Source organism: Aegilops tauschii, chromosome 2 (assembly GCF_002575655.3).
Source record: "Aegilops tauschii subsp. strangulata cultivar AL8/78 chromosome 2, Aet v6.0, whole genome shotgun sequence".
In the NCBI taxonomy this organism is placed as follows: Eukaryota; Viridiplantae; Streptophyta; class Magnoliopsida; order Poales; family Poaceae; genus Aegilops; species Aegilops tauschii.
The window spans coordinates 186424488-186439374 of record NC_053036.3 but is presented as its reverse complement, the minus strand read 5'-3'; positions in this window follow the sequence as shown (position 1 = coordinate 186439374).

Below are 14887 nucleotides of genomic sequence, written 5' to 3'. Positions count from 1 at the left end.
GAACAGGAAGGCGGGCAAGACAGCCATGATGAACATGCCACATATGGAGATTCAGAGGACAGCAACTATCTCCCACTCTCCGAGGAATAGGAGATCCTCGGCAACGAGGATTTTATCGTGCCTAAGGAACCTCTCGAGCAGGAGCGCTTTAAACGCCGACTCATAGCCACTGCAAGGAGCCTAAGGAAGAAGCAGCTGCAGCTTCAAGCGAGCCAAGATTTGCTCAATGATAGATGGACCGAGGTCTTGGCTGCCGAAGAATACGGCCTTAGCGGCCCAGACAAAAGCCACCCCAAGAGTAGGTGGCTCCCTCAATACGATGGCAGGGCGTTGGAGCCCACACCACCATCGAATAATGCGGCAGGCCGACCACAGTTCGGTCCGGATAAAGCAGCAGCCCAAGCAGAGCACCATACCAACCCATCCGGCCGTGAAAACAAGAACAAAACAGCTCGGGGGAATACTCGCGACATCCAACAAGACCTGGAGGGTAGAACAGCACACACAAAACCAATATACAGATCACGGGGATAGGCCAAGACCGGTGATGATGGTTACCTATTCGAACACAACAGAGCCGACCACGCCCTGTCCGAACACCGTAAACGGAGTCCGCCGGAGGTGGTGTGGCCCAACATAGAGGAGCCGCACACCCTCTCTGCTTCACTGACGAGGTAATGGAGCATGAATTTCCAGACGGGTTTAAACCCATTAACATCGAGTCATACGATGGAACAAAAGATCCCGCGGTATGGATTGAGGATTACCTCCTCCATATTCACATGGCTCGCGGGGACGACCTTCATGCCATTAAATACCTACCTCTTAAGCTCAAAGGGCCAGCCCGGTACTGGCTAAACAGTTTGCCAGAAAATTCTATTGGCAACTGGGAAGATTTGGAAGATGCCTTTCGAGACAACTTCCAAGGAACATATGTCCGGCCGCTAGATGCCGATGACCCGAGTCATATTGTCCAGGAGCCCGGCGAGTTAGCCAGGGAGCTCTGGACTAGGTTCTTAGTCAAAAAGAACCAAATTTTTGACTGTCTGGACGCAGAAGCCCTCGCAGCCTTCAAACATAGCGTCCGGGATGAATGGCTAGCGCGTAACCTCGGCCAGGAAGGACCCAAATCCATGACAGCCCTTACCGCTCTAATGACTCGCTTTTGCGCGGGAGAAGACAACTGGCTCGCTCGTAAAAGCAACAACGCCAGCGACCCGGGCACTTCCGAAATCCGAGACGGCAACGGTAAGCCACGATGATCCAAACACAATAGTCACAATAATACAGAAAGATTACGTGACACAGTGGTCAACGCAGGATTTCACAATCCAAAACCCGGTCAATGGAAGAAGCCACCAAAGGCAGACAAGGATGGACCATCCACCCTCGACAGGATATTGGACCGACCTTGTCAGATTCACGGTCACCCTGATATGCCAGCTAATCATACCAACAGAAACGGTTGGGTCCTCAAGAAGGCAGGCAAGCTTAACGCCGATCACAAGGGGAGGAGGCCACCAGGCGATAAAGACGACGGAGCGGCTCGCCAGCCGAACACCAGGGGCCAGAAATAGTTTCCCTCGGAAGTTCGATCACTCCCGGAACGGAAATAGCAGTTCAGTTTCCGCCACCCACCTGACATACTGGCAAGATTTACACCACGCGTACATCACTACGCACTCAAGATACCATGGGCATCGGCGGAATCACAATACGGACAACCCTGCAAGCATTCCCGTAACGTTTTTATCTGTTTTTCTTATTTTTCTATATCATCTCTTAAGAACAGGTGACCAATGCGACAACATCTACAACGGACTCTATCAGAGTTCGGATCCGTACACTCACCTAAGGGGCTACTTCCATTAAGGATTCCCCTTCCCGAGGACGGGCGGCGCAGACGTGCGACAGGAGGTCCAAAATAACTTTTTGTAGACCGCACTCTTTATTCCAAGCCTGTACTATGCCCTTTTTCCTCTGTTCCCGACCCCGAGCATGTCAAATAGCCGGGTTTGTGGTTTCTTTTTTCTATATATATACATACATTCATCATTGGCATATTGCTCCGCTCCTAGTAAACCTCGTCCGAACCAATCTTTCATACCCTTTCAACAATGAGTACGGCCTCAACGGCTGCTTTACAGATGCACCTCGGCATACCCTCCCAGGGGCTCGGTATAGGAATGAACGAGTTGCCAGCAAAAGTCCGAACAATTCTATAGCGTACTTCGGCGTCGCAAGTTTGGCCTTATATGCATCAGCTCCGAATCATTGTCTTGGGTCAATAGTTGGGTTGCCCGGCTCCTGTGCTTGCTACCCTACGTTCTGCTCTATCGGCTAGGGTAGTAAAGGGAGAACTACTGCGATTGTGCCCTGGTCTAAACCGGATGAGCACCTCAGTAGAGAAAGCCGAAAACTGACTGTCATGATGTGGCGAGAGCTGGTCAACCACTTGACGACTTCTTGGAATCCTTAGCAATTCTCCGTGTCACACGAGGGATCTTTTTCAGATCAAATATGTAAGTCACTATACGCCGCATACATACCAGGGGCTATGTCGTAGTCCCACCATAAAACTCCTATGGCTAAGTGAAAGTGTTAACGCCTTATAGTCCGATTGCCTGGTTCGCTGCATTATCACCTCCTTCACGGACCAAGACGTTGGATAAAGAGTGATTAAATGATTTTCCGAACACCCCCGTACTTCCTACGAGGGGGCTAAAGCCGACGACTGGAAAACTTTCAGATTATATTAAAACGGTCGCACAGGAGGAATTCAAGCTTTTGAGCAAAAATATAAAAATAGATCAATTATAAAATTGTCTTTTACAATTCTAATACACCTCACTCGGACATTATGTTCTTCGAGCATTGACCCTCTATTAGGCGGGCGGCTTCCAGGACGTCTTCAAAATAATGCTTCGGCTCACTACGGTCCTTGCCCTTGGGCAGACTCTTCGCTGCAACATCGACGGCCTTCATCTTCCCCCAGAACGTCTTGACTCGGGCAAAGTCCATCCGTGCACCTTCAACGCACGCCGACCGCTTCGCAGCATCGATGCACGGCACCACATCAACAAGACGCCGCACCAGGCCAAAGTAGCTCTTTGGAACAGGCTCATTCAGCCACAACCGGATTATGATGTTCTTCATGGCGTCGCCGGATATCCTCTGAAGCTCGGCCCATTGGGACATCTGTTCATTTAGCAACAAAGGGCGCTTTGATGCGCCAAATTGTGACCAGAAAAGCTTCTCCGTTGCATACCCCTCTTGTGCTTGGTAAAATTGCGCCGCATCGGAAGAACTCTTCGACAAGTCCAAAAATTCAACCGGAGAACTCTAGACCTGGTTCAGCTGAGCATAGTCCGGATCGCCAAACTTAGCTTGAAGCAAAAAGGGCTTACCGGCCGCTATCTCCTTAGCCTGCCGAATCTCTTCACAAGCTGCCCTAGATTCAGACCGAGCTTCACTCGCCTCTCGTACGGCCTTATCAAGTTCAGCCATTTTGGCTTTATTCTCCTCCTCAAAGTACTCACAGCGGCTGGTAGTATTCTTCAAGTCAAGCGCCATTACGGATATTTTCTCCTCATTTTGGCGCCGAGCTGCTTGTTCGGCTCTTAGATCAGCCGATGCCTTCTCGGCAGCTGCATCGCTACACCGGGCCTGCTCCTTGGCCCGGGCTAGCTCCGCCCGAAGAGCTTCAACAGCGGCAGCACCATCTTCACTCGTGCACATTTCATATAAAACTCTTTTCGGCGTCAGGCCTAAATAATAAACACATTGGTGTAAGGAATGCTTGAAATACATACCTTGCGAGTCATCAAGACGCCTGTTGATCAATGCAATGTCATCTTCCGCAATATCCAGCTTTCGCTGCAGTTCGGCCACTTCCGTATTTCGGGTAGCCGCATGAGGAGAGACAACCTGTAGTCCAAGTTAAATCAAGGTTAGTACCTGAGCATATCTTTTTGATCCTCCGATCGCTTCCTTCGGAAGGCAACCCGAGTCTCAGGGGCTACTATGTATACAACAGGTGCATTTTGACAATATTATTCAATTGGTAAAACTACATCACAAACCTCAAAACCTCTTAGAAGGCTCGAGAAGGCCTCGTTCAATCCGCTCTTTGCGGATAGAACCCTTTCGACCACCGTAACCATCAAGGCATGGTGCTCCTCTGAAATGGACGCTTGGCGCAGCATGTCCGTCAGCATTTCCGGTGCTCCGGGGTCTTTGGAAACCGCCGCCGAAGTACGGCATTCCTTTGAAAGAATCCATTTACTCACCTTCAGAATCGTCTCCGACAATAAACCGGACGGTTCGGGGCCATCATTCTTGAGCCCCGAACCCTGACTGACGGAGGCACCGCCTTCGGGTAACGCCTTCTTCATTTCCCGCACTACTTGACGATAGGGAGGAGCCCTCGGGACAACACCTCGGTATCATCCCCCCTGTTGGGTGAGGAGGCCGGAGAAGACGTGTCACTTTCTATCATCTCCGGAAGAAGGTCTCCCGAGGAGGAGGACGATTGAGAAACACCAGGCGTAACCTGCGTGGATGTACATATGTCGGATGATTACTTCACTAATAGGAAAAGAACGAGCTACGTTTAAAAGTGCCCCAGCTTCACTTACGGTTTGGCCAGAGGTTCGTCCTCGTCACAAAGCCCTACGGCAGCATCGCTCGCCTGGACCAAGCCCCCCGACGATGGCATTTTTCCTCTCTTGGAAGGCTTCCCCTCCTGATCTTCGGAAGCGACCCTCTTTTTGCCATGGAGGGTTTCCTATGCACCTTTGCCCTTGGACAAAGGGGTTTCGGTTTCCCCGAACACAACGTCTAATTCATCCTCAGGGCGGGTATCCCTCTGGGCTCCCTGCTCTCGCCCCCCTCTGTGGACACCTGGTATGGTGTCGGAATCAGCACTCTCGTCAGCAGGGCGGTCGCAGAGTCTTCGGGAAGGGGTGCCAGACACCAGATTAACACCGCTTTCTTTATCCAGTCTTGTATAGGGACGGATTGTTCAGTGCCTTGTCAAGAGATGCTTGAATGGAAGGTGTTCAGAGATTGAATACTTACCGCCGTGTCCGGATGATTGCAGTCAAGGCCAACATCTTCGGTGGTGTCCGTCCATTGCTCTCTTTCCCCGAAATACAATTTCCACATTCCTTCGTGCGTGGTGCCGAAGACGTGCTGAAGAGTCAGCCGCCCTTCTGGATTAAACTCCCACATACGGAGAGGCCACCGCTGACATGGCAGGGTTCAGCGGACTAGCATTACTTGAACGACATTGACAAGATTGATGCCCTTCTCGATAAGGCTTCGGATGCGACTTTGCAGAGTCTGCACTTCATTGACGGATCCCCAGTCCAATCCCTTATTGATCCATGAAGCAGGCTGAATTGGAGGGCCGGGTCGGAACGCAGGCGTAGCCGCCCACTTGGAGCCTCTCGGCTCGTTGACATAAAACCACCCCTGCTGCCACAGGTCGGAGGACTTGGCGAAAGATCCTTCAAACCAAACCGCGCCAGCAAGCTTGACTATTATGATGCTGCCGCACTCTGCCTGCTCCTCCTCTGTCACCTGCGGCCTCACGTCGAAGGTCTTGAGCCACAAACCAAAGTGCGGAGGAGTCCGGAGGAAGGCCTCACATGTAACGATAAATGTCGAGATGAGAAGAATAGAGTCCGGGGTCAGATCATGAAAATCTAGCCCATAGTAGAACATGAGGCCCCGGACGAAGGGGTTGAGCGCGAACCCTAACCCATGGAGGAAGTGGGACACAAATACTACCCCCTCGCCGGATCTGGGAGTAGGTATAACTTTCCCCTGTGCAGGAAGCCGATGAAGGATTTCCCGGGTCAGATACCTTGCTGCGCGGAGCTTCGCGATATCCTCCTCTGTGACAGAAGAAGCCACCCACCAGCCTTGACGGCTGGATCCGGACATGATTAGGGCTAGTGGTGATTGGGACCCGAGGGTTGGAACTTGGGGTGGCTGGGATTGAGGAAGGAGCAAGCACAAAGGAAGAAGACAAGTCTGTGTCCCTATATAAAGACCCCGAACATTGAACATCTCCACCTGGGTCTCGAAACTTACCTATCCCCAAAGAGTTGTACCCAGGGGACGGTTGGGTTACCCACGCCTGCATTAATGAAAATCCCGTGAATAAGGGGACACGATCTCTGCCTTGACGAGACGTGCCAGTAAAACCGCGTCCCGAGACATGGGGCGACGTGCTAGCCAACGGTTGGAAATAATAACCGGGCAGGCGTGATACGATGTCATAAACAGTTGTTAGCAAATTGGACTCATGGAATATTGTATTCTCTGCAATTATATGCACAGGTCCAGATATACTTACTACATCCGAAGACTATTCTGGAGTTCGGAAGGAGGGAACCCGCCTTGCAATGCCGAAGACAAATCTGCGCGCCGGACTCCTCGTCATTGAAGCCAGGTTCAGGGGCTACTGAGGGAGTCCTGGACTGAGGGGTCCTCGGGCATCCGGCCTGTTATCCATTGGGCCGGACTGATGGGCTGTGAAGACATGAAGACCGAAGACTATACCCGTGTCCGGATTGGACTCTACTTGGCGTGGAAGGCAAGCTTGGCAACCGACTATGTAGATTCCCTCTGATGTAGCCGACTCCGGGTAACCCTAGATCTCTCCGGTGTCTATATAACCGGAGAGCGTAGTCCGGATAGAGATACACATTACCATATTCACATAGGCTAGACTTCTAGGGTTTAGCCATTACGATCTCGTGGTAGATCAACTCTTGTAACACTCATATTCATCAAGATCAATCAAGCAAGAAGTAGGGTATTACCTCCATAGAGAGGGCCCGAACCTGGGTAAACATTGTGTCCCCCGTCTCCTGCTACCATCGATCCTAGACGCACAGTTCGGGACCCCCTACCCGAGATCTGCCGGTTTTGACACCGACAGTGGGCGCGCCCTGCACCCTCGTGGATAGGGTGTGGGGCCCCTGATGCTGATTCTTTCGCCGGCATTTTTTATTTATTCCAAAAATATTCTCCGTGAAGTTTCAGGTCATTCTGAGAACTTTTATTTCTGCACAAAAATAACACCATGGCAGTTCTGCAGAAAACAACGTCAGTCTGGGTTAGTTCCATTCAAATCATGCCAGTTAGAGTCCAAAACAAGGGCAAAAGTGTTTGGAAAAGTAGATACGTTGGAGACGTATCAATTAGCATTATTGAGAGGTTGCACTAGTGAAAGTGCGGACCCTTGGCCTTGTTTTCAAGCATTGCAATACCGTTTTTGTGCCCGTTTACTATTTGCTACCTTGTTGTTTTTATTTATTCAGATTATAAAAATATTTTTCTACCATCCATATTACACTTTTCTCGCCATCTCTTCGCCGAACTAGTGCACCTATACAATTTGCCATTGTATTGGGTGTGTTGGGGACACAAAAGATTTCTTGTATTTGGTTGCAGGGTCGTTTGAGAGAGACCATCTTCATCCTACACCTCTCATGGATTGATAAACCTTAGGTCATCCACTTGAGGGAAAATTGCTACTGTCCTACAAAACTCTGCGCTTGGAGGCTGATAACCCACAAGTATAGGGGATCGCAACAGTTTTCGAGGGTAGAGTATTCAACCCAAATTTATTGATTCGACACAAGGGGAGCCAAAGAATATTCTCAAGCATTAGCAGCTGAGTTGTCAATTCAACCACACCTGTAAGACTTAATATCTGCAGCAAAATATTTAGTAGCAAAGTAATATGGAAGTAACGGTAACAGTGGCAAAAGTAACAGTAGCAGTTTTGTAGTAATCGTAACAGTGGCAACGGAAAAGTAACTAAGCAAAGATCAATATGTGAAAAGCTCGTAGGCAATGGATCAGTGATGGAGAATTATGTCAGATGCGATTCCTCAAGCAACAGTTATAACATAGGGTGACACAGAACTAGCTCCAGTTCATCAATGTAATGTAGGCATGTATTCCGAATATAGTCATACGTGCTTATGGAAAAGAACTTGCATGACATCTTTTTTCCTACCCTCCCGTGGCAGCGGGGTCCTATTGGAAACTAAGGGATATTAAGGCCTCCTTTTAATAGAGTACCGGACCAAAGCATTAACACTTAGTGAATACATGAACTCTTCAAACTACGATCATCACCGGGAGTGGTCCCGATTATTGTCACTTCGGGGTTGCCGGATCATAACACATAGTAGGTGACTATTGACTTGCAAGATAGGATCAAGAACTCACATATATTCATGAAAACATAATAGGTTCAGATCTGAAATCATGGCACTCGGGCCCTAGTGACAAGCATTAAGCATAGCAAAGTCATAGCAACATCTATCTTATAACATAATGGATACTAGGGATCAAACCGTAACAAAACTAACTCGATTACATGGTAAATCTCATCCAACTCATCATCGTCCAGCAAGCCTACGTTGAGATTACTCACGCACGGCGGTGAGCATCATGAAATTGGTGGTGGAGGATGGTTGATGATGATGATGGCGAAGGATTCCCCTCTCTGGAGCCCCGAACAGACTCCAGATCAGCCCTCCCGAGAGAGATTAGGGCTTGGTGGCGGCTCCGTATCGTAAAACGCACTGAATCCTTCTCTCTGATTTTTTTCTCCCCGAACGTGAATATATGGAGTTGGAGTTGAGGTTCGTGGAGTCTTATGGAAAAGAACTTGCATGGCATCTATTGTCCTACCCTTTCGTGGCAGCGGGGTCCTAATGGAAACTAAGGGATATTTAGGCCTCCTTTTAATAGAGAACTAGACCAAAGCATTAGCACTTAGTGAATACATGAACTCCTCAAACTACGGTAATCAGCGGAAAGAATCCCAATTATTGTCACCTTGGGGTATGCGGATCATAACTCATAATAGGTGTCTACAACTTGCAAGATAGGATCAAGAACAGAAATATATTCATGAAAACATAATAGGTTCAGATCTGAAATCATGGCACTCGGGACCTAGTGACAAGCATTAAGCATAGCAACGTCATAGCAACATCAATCTCAGAACATAGCGGATACTAGGGATCAAACCCTAACATAACTAACTCGATTACATGACAAATCTCATCCAACCCATCAGCGTTCAGCAAGCTCTTGATAACCCACAAGTATAGGGGATCACAACAATTTTCGAGGGTAGAGTATTCAACCCAAATTTATATATTCGACGCAAGGGGAGCCAAAGAATATTTGCAAGTATTAGCGGTTGAGTTGTAAATTCAACCACACCTGGAGATTAATTATCTGCAGCAACGTGATCAGTAGCAAAGTAATATGATAGTTTTGATACTAGTGACAACAACAATGGTAACGGTAATAGTGATAACAGTAGTTTTGTAGCAAGTGCAACAATAACGATAGCAGTAGTAACTTAGCAAGAACAATATAAGAGAAATTCGTAGGCATTGGATCGGTAATTTGTTGGATGATATTCATCATGTGACAGTCATAACTTAGGGCGATACGACACTAGCTCAAGTTCATAAATATAATGTAGGCATGTATTCCATAAATAGTCATACGTGCTTATGGAAAGAACTTGCATGACATCTTTTGTCCTACCCTCCCATGGCAGCGGGGTCCTATTGGAAACTAAGGGATATTAAGGCCTCCTTTTAATAGAGAACCGGAACAAAGCATTAACACACGATGAATACATGAACTCCTTAAACTACGGTCATCACCGGGAGTGGTCCCAACTATTGTCACTCCGGGGTTGCCGGATCATAACATGTAGTAGGTGACTATAACTTGCAAGATCGGATCTAGAACATGGATATAATGGTGATAACGTAAACGGTTCAGATCTGAAATCATGGCACCCGGGCCCAAAGTGACAAGCATTAAGCATGGCAAAGTCATAGCAACATCAATCTCAGAACATAGTGGATACTAGGGATCAGGCCCTAACAAAACTAACTAGATTACATGATGAATCTCATCCAACTCCTCACCAACCAGCAAGCCTACGAAGGAATTACTCACTCCCGGTGGGGAGCCTCATGGATTTGGCGATGGAGAAGGGTTGGTGATGATGAAGATCGAAGATCCCCCTCTCCGGAGCCCCAAACGGACTCCGGATCTGGCCTCCCGATGAAGAATAGGAGGTGACGGCGGCTCCATCTCGTGGAATGCGATAATTCTTTTTCCCTCATTTTTTCTAGAAAAATAGGATTTTATAGCGTCGGTTTCAGGGTCTGCAGGGCCACCAGGTGGGGACAACCCACCTGGGCGCACTTGGGAGGGCAGGCGCGCCCTGGTGGGTTGTGCCCACCTAGGTGCCCCCCTCAGGTGGCTCTTGGCTCTAGAAATTCTCTTTTATTGGGTAAAAATTCCTCGCAAAGTTTCATTCCATTCCGAGGTCTTTTATTTCTGCACAAAAACAACACCATGGTAGTTCTGCTGAAAACAGCGTCAGTCCGGGGTTAGTTTCATTCAAATCATGCAAATTAGAGTCCAAAACAAGAGGGAAAGCGTTAGGAAAAGTAGATATGTTGGAGACATATCAACTCCCCGAAGCTTAAACCTTTGCTTGTCCTGAAGCAATTTAGTTGATAAACCGAAAGTGAAAAAGAAAAAAATTTACGAACTCTGTTGCTCTTGTTTGCATAAATGAGCTTAAACAACACCGAGGTTTTCAGCCAACATTATAACTAACCATGCTGACAATAACTCTTAAAAATTATATTAACTCATATCAATGACATAATCAGCTAGCGAGCAATAATAAGATATCTCAAACAGCAACACGTTATCAAAACAACCATGATATAATATGACAATAGTGGTATCTCGCTAGCCCTTTCTGAGACCGCAAAACATAAATGCAGAGCATGTTCAAAGTTCAAGCAGCGACTAAACATTGTAATTCATGGTAGAAAAGATCCAGTCATGATGCACCCAACATTAGCTACACACAATGCATCAACATGACAGTAGTGCTCTTAGGTTCTGGCGCTTATTTTAGAGGGTGATGACACAACATAAAAGTAAATAGAAAGTTCCTTCGCAGAGGGAAGCAGTGATTTGCAGCGGTGCCAGAGCTCAAAATTTTAAAACAGAGGTAAATGATATTTTGAGACATGCACCCTTCTTATTTACTTCACGACCATCAGTTATCAATATCTTCCATGCTGAACACGCTAGTGGTGGTTCCCAAGCGATAAAAGTAAAGGTTTACTCCCCCTCCACCAACAATCACACTCCACGGTTTGTCCGAAACAACTGGTGCCATCCATACCAATCAATAGTCCCGGGGGAGTTTTGTTTAATTATTTGCAATTTTGAGTTCGGGACTGGGAATCCCTATTACCACCCTTTTCTCGTGCGATGGCAAGTGAATAAACACTCATCCTGAGAATAACCCGCTTAACATGGAAGATACCGACTACCTCCTGTCATTCCATGAATGATCCAGGCACACAAAAAGGATGTTTATTTGAAGTTTTTAGAGATGGCACATGCAAATTTACTTAGGATGGCAGGGTAGTACTGTATATAGGTAGGTATGGTGGACTCATCTGGAATAACTTGGGTTCAAGGTTTTTGATGTACAAGCATAATTCCCACTTAGTACAGGCGAAGGCTAGCAAATAGGTTGAGAAGCGGCCAGCTAGAGAGCAACAACGGTCATGAATATGCATTATGCATAAGTAACATTGGATACTAGCATGAGTAGGATATGAACACCATGAACACAAATATCATAGAGGCTATGTTGGTTTTGATTCAACTACATGCATGAACATGTGCCAAGTCAAGCCACTCGAACATTCAGAGGAGGATACCATATCATCATACTACATCACAATCATTTTAACGCAATGTTGATATCCAAGATAAATCATTATCCACTCCTAGCTACTTATGCATGGCTTGAGAAACTATGATCTCTAATTGTCATTGCAAACATGTTTAATCATAATGGGTTGAATCATGCATACTAGGTTAAACATATTTACAAAAACAGAACAAGTCGAGTTCATACCCGTTTCTCTCTGCCACGACCAGTTCATCAAATAATCGTCATTATTGCCTTTCACTTGCGACCGAACGATGTGAAAATAATAATAGTGCAAGAGTGTCGTGGACTAAGTTGGAATCTGCAAACATTTTATTCAACAGGAGAAGACAAGGTAATATGGGCTCTTTGTTAGATAAAAAATTATGCATATGAGAGCCACTCAACATTTTCATCGTGGTCTTTTCCTCGGTACGACTCGAATAAAAAGAAAATAAATTCAGAGAAACACACTGAAATATTTTTGGAGTTTTTGGTTTTCTAGAACAGGCAAATAAAAGGGAAAACAAACACGAGAAAAACTATTTACACGGGAAAGCTCCCAACAAGCAAAAGAAGAACAAGGAAATCTTTTTGGCTTTTCTTTTTAGTGCTACAGCTAATTACTCTAGAAAGAAAAATAAAAAAGAAGCAGGAAATATTTTTGTATTTTCTCAAAGTTTTTCAAACACACAAGAAGAAAGCGAGAAAATAAACTTACCATGGATAATACAATGAAGAAGTGTGGACACCGACAACTGGAATGAAATGTGTAAACGTGAATGTAATGTCGATGGGAATACATACTCCCCCAAGCTTAGGCTTTTGGCCTAACTTGGTAATCAGTCAGTAGCCTGGATAATAGTCGGAGTGGTAGCTCACGGAGGCTCTCGGTGTGGATGCTTCGGCCTGCCATGCCGCCACAACTGCTGTGTTGTGAGCTCGGGCCTCGCTCTCAAGAACTAAATATCTTCCCTTGCTATGATAATAAAAAAGAATAGGCGCAGACAAATATGTGTGCACAATGGAATCTTGGTTAAACATCAGTTTATAAGTTAAATTATGGGGTTCACCTTTAAGGATCTTATGGCGTTTCACAGCATCAAAATCTAAATACTGCGTGGGTAGAATAGGGTCATAGGGCAAAGGTGAAACACCGAGCCCTCTTGCTAAACGTGTGGCATAAATTTCACCATAGAAATAGCCACTATTAGCGCTATGTTGCAACCTGCGTGCAACAATTGCTCCAAGATTATAACTTCTGTCACCGGTGAGAGCGGTGCATATGAGGCTCGAGTCTGGAGGACAAAGTGTACTACAATCTTGTTTGCCTACTATACATTTTCCATTAAATACTGCAAAGTACTGAATTGCGGGAAAATGAATGCTCTTTATTCTACCTTGCGTCACTCCCCTCGCCTCACCGTAGCAAAGGCTAGTAAAAAATGCTTGGAAGTCAGACCTTGGTGGTTCGTCAAGCGAACCCCAGAATGGGATTTTGCAGTGGTGAGCAAAACTCTCTAGAGATATGGTAAATGAATTTTCATACAGTTTAAATGACACCCTAGACTCACGGGGATGGAATTTAATCCTTCGGCAAATGATTCAGTGATGGTGTGGTGCTGATTGTGTTGGAAATATGCCCTAGAGGCAATAATAAATGGTTATTATTATATTTCTTTGTTCATGATAATTGTCTATTGTTCATGCTATAATTGTGTTATCCGGAAATCGTAATACATGTGTGAATACATAGACCACAACGTGTCCCTAGTAAGCCTCTAGTTGACTAGCTCGTTGATCAATAGATGGTTACGGTTTCCTGACCATGGACATTGGATGTCGTTGATAACGGGATCACATCATTAGGAGAATGATGTGATGGACAAGACCCAATCCTAAGCATAGCATAAAAGATCGTGTAGTTCGTTTGCTAGAGCTTTTCCAATGTCAAATATCTTTTCCTTAGACCATGAGATCGTGTAACTCCCGGATACCGTAGGACTGCTTTGGGTGTGCCAAACGTCGCAACGTAACTGGGTGACTATAAAGGTACACTACGGGTATCTCTGAAAGTGTCTGTTGGGTTGACACGGATCGAGACTGGGATTTGTCACTCCGTATGACGGAGAGGTATCTTTGGGCCCACTCGGTAATGCATCATCATAATGAGCTCAATGTGACTAAGGAGTTAGCCACGGGATCATGCATTGCGGTACGAGTAAAGAGACTTGCCGGTAACAAGATTGAACAAGATATTGGGATACCGACGATCGAATCTCGGGCAAGTAACATACCGATTGACAAAGGGAATTGTATACGGGATTGATTGAACCCTCGACATCGTTGTTCATCCGATGAGATCATTGTGGAACATGTGGGAGCCAACATGGGTATCCAGATCCCACTGTTGGTTATTGACCGGAGAGGCGTCTCGGTCATGTCTGCATGTCTCCCGAACCCGTAGGGTCTACACACTTAAGGTTCGGTGACGCTAGGGTTGTAGAGATATGAGTATGCGGAAACCCGAAAGTTGTTCGGAGTCCCGGATGAGATCCCGGACGTCACGAGGAGTTCCGGAATGGTCCGGAGGTGAAGAATTATATATAGGAAGTCCAGTTTCGGCCACCGGGAAAGTTTCGGGGGTTATCGGTATTGTACAGGGACCACCGGAAGGGTCCCGGGGGTCCATCGGGTGGGGCCACCTATCCCGGTGGGCCCATGGGCTGAAGTGGGAAGGGAACCAGCCCTTAGTGGGCTGGGGCGCCCCCCATGGGCCTCCCCCCTGCGCCTAGGGTTGGAAACCCTAGGGTGGGGGGCGCCCCACTTGACTTGGGGGGGAAGTTTCCCCCCTTGGCCGCCGCCCCCCCATAGATGGGTTCTTGGCCGGCGCCCCCCCTCCCAGGGGGGCTATATAAAGGGGGGAGGGAGGGCAGCAAGGACACAACCCTTGGCGCCTCCCTCCTCCCCTGCAACACCTCTCCCTCTCGCAGAAGCTTGGCGAAGCCCTGCCGAGAACCCGCTACATCCAGCACCACGCCGTCGTGCTGCTGGATCTCCATCAACCTCTCCTTC